This window comes from Hippopotamus amphibius, chromosome 7, assembly GCF_030028045.1.
Source record: "Hippopotamus amphibius kiboko isolate mHipAmp2 chromosome 7, mHipAmp2.hap2, whole genome shotgun sequence".
Taxonomy (NCBI): domain Eukaryota; kingdom Metazoa; phylum Chordata; class Mammalia; order Artiodactyla; family Hippopotamidae; genus Hippopotamus; species Hippopotamus amphibius.
Window position 1 is genome coordinate 85789111 of NC_080192.1, and position 2846 is coordinate 85791956.

Sequence of the window (2846 nt, forward strand, 5' to 3'; positions counted from 1 at the left end):
CTGGACAGCTACATGTAAAAGAATGAGATTAGAACACTTCCTAACACCATACACAAAACTAAATTCCAAATGGATTAAAGACCTAAATGTATGTGTATAAAAACAGATGAGGATACAGAAAATGTGGCATATATATACAATGGAATATTACTCAGCTATAAAAAGGGATGAGATGGAGCTATATGTAATGAGGTGGATAGAACTACAATCTGTCATACATAGTGAAGTAAGTCAGAAAGAGAAGGACAAATATTGTATGCTAACTCAAATATACGGAATCTAAAAATGGTACTGATGAACTCAGTGACAAGAACAAGGAAGCAGATACAGAGAATGGACTGGAGAACTCGAGGTATGGGAGGGGGCGGGGGGTGAAGGGGAAACTGAGAAGAAGCGAGAGAGTAGCACAGACATATATATACTACCAACTGTAAAATAGTCAGTGGGAAGTTGTTGTATAACAAAGGGAGTCCAACTCAAGGATGGAAGATGCCTTAGAGGACTGGGGCAGGGAGGGTGGGGGGGACTCGAGGGAGGGGCGTCAAGGAAGGGAGGGAATATGGGGATATGTATATAAAAACAGTTGATTGAACCTGGTGTACCCCCAAAAAAATAATAATAATAATAATAAAAAAAATTGCAGCTGGGTTTCAAAAAAAAAAAAAAAACAGATGATTGAACTTGGTGTACCCCCCCAAAAATAAAAAAAAATAAAAAATAAAAAAAAAAGACCTAAATGTAAGGCCAGACAGTATAAAACTCCTAGAGGAAAACATAGGAAGAACACTCTTTGACGTAAATAACAGCAAGATCTTTTTTGATCCACCCCCTAGAATAATGGAAATAAAAACAAAAATAAATAAGTGAGACCTAATGAAACTTCAAAACTTCTGCACAGCAAAGGAAACTATAAGCAAGACGAAAAGACACCCCTCAGAATGGGGAAAAATATTTGCAAATGAATCAACAGACAAAGGATTAATCTCCAAAATATATAAACAGTTTATCCAGCTCAATATCAAAAAAACAGACAACCCAATCAAAAACTGGGCAGAAGACCTAACTAGGCATTCTCCAAAGAAGACATACGGGTGGCCAAGAGACACATGAAAAGCTGCTCAACATCACTAGTTATTAGAGAAATGCAAATCAAAACTACAATGAGGTATCACCTCACACCAGTGAGAATGGGCATCATCAGAAAATCTACAAACAGTAAATGCTGGAGAGGGTGTGGAAAAAAGGAACGCTCTTGCATTGCTGGTGGGAATGTAAATTGATACAGCCACTATGGAAAACAGTATGGAGGTTCCTTGCAAAACTACAAATAGAACTACCATATGACCCAGCAATCCCACTACTGGGCATATACCCAGAGAACACCATCATTCAAAAAGACACATGCACTCCAGTGTTCATTGCAACACTATTTACAATAGCCAGGACATGGAAGCAACCTAAATGTCCATCGACAGACACATGGATAAAGAAGATGTGGTACATACATACAGTGGAATGTTACTCAGCTGTAAAAAGCAATGAAACTGGGACATTTGTAGAGACATGGATGGACCTAGAGACCGTCATACAGAGTGAAGTGAGTCAGGAAGAGAAAAACAAATATTGTATATTAACACATATATGTGGACTAAGAAAAATGGTACAAATCAACTGGTTTGCAAGGCAGAAATAGAGACCCAGATGTAGAGAACAAACATATGGACACCAAGTGGGGAAAGCGGGTAGAGTTGGGGAGGGAATGAATTGGGAGATTAGGATACCAAATTGTACACTCTAAATATATGCAGTTTATTGTAAAAAATAAAAAAATAAAAAGTTAAGAAAAAAAAAAGAAAGGCCATATATACCCTAAACCCAGTCTAAGACATTTGGATTTCATGCTAAAGCAATGGAAATCTATAAAAAGATTTTTGTCAGGAAGTCAAGTAGAGATTCTCAAAATATGGCATTTTAAAGATTTTTAACTGGTTTTAATTTATCCAACACTCAAGTTGCAGTTCACCCTCTGGCAGTTCTTTCTGGTTGTATTGGCCTTCTCCAAGGTTATACACACCTGGAGGTGCCCACTGTTCTGATACTACTGATCTTTTCCTGGTTGCACATAAATAATCTCACTCTTCCCTTCAAGCACTAATTAGGTAATTAAGGGTGTGTTTCCCATCAAATTCTGACACATGTGGATCCTTCCAGCATCGTGGACCGTTGACATTGTTCTGGTTGGGGAGGGAGGATAACTAGCCTTGCTGTGTGGCGTATGAACTCTCACTACTACACACACTCTACTTTTCTCAAGCCAGTCTCCTCACTGACTGTCTTCCTCTCTCCATCCCTCCACTTGTAGTAATCTTTTCCTCTGAATTCCCCCTTCTTTCTCCTGAATTCCTTCCCCTAACCTCTTCCAGCCAAATCTTCCCCACCCTTTAAGGCCTAATTTAGGCTCATGACTACTGTATTGATTTTCCTCTCCTTAGAACAACCACATAGCTTGTGGTCTGCACAACACAATTTAGCACTTAATTATATACCATATAGAACTGTTTACCATTGCTTTATTATGTGATAATTTTGTCTTCTCACCTAAACTGTAAACTACTTAATATCTTTTCTATCTGCATTAACTCTTAAACATTAAGCCCTCGTGTTACAAATTTGTCTTATTCATTTCTGCACCCCATTGTGTAGTATATCCTAGATTATCAGTAGATATTTGTTGAATGAATTGATGACAGTGATACCTGTGGAGTCTGTTCTTGGTCTGCCCAGCATCCGCTGCATCCCCTTTCTCTAGTAACACCTCTACTTTCATGGTCACAGGGTGGTCCACG

General features: G+C 38.5%; 1 protein-coding gene across 1 annotated transcript in view; it reads left to right on the forward strand.

Moving 5' to 3' along the window:
* M1AP (meiosis 1 associated protein) overlaps window positions 1-2846 on the forward strand; it is a 73272-nt gene that overhangs the window by 13451 nt on the left and 56975 nt on the right. The window lies entirely within an intron of this gene.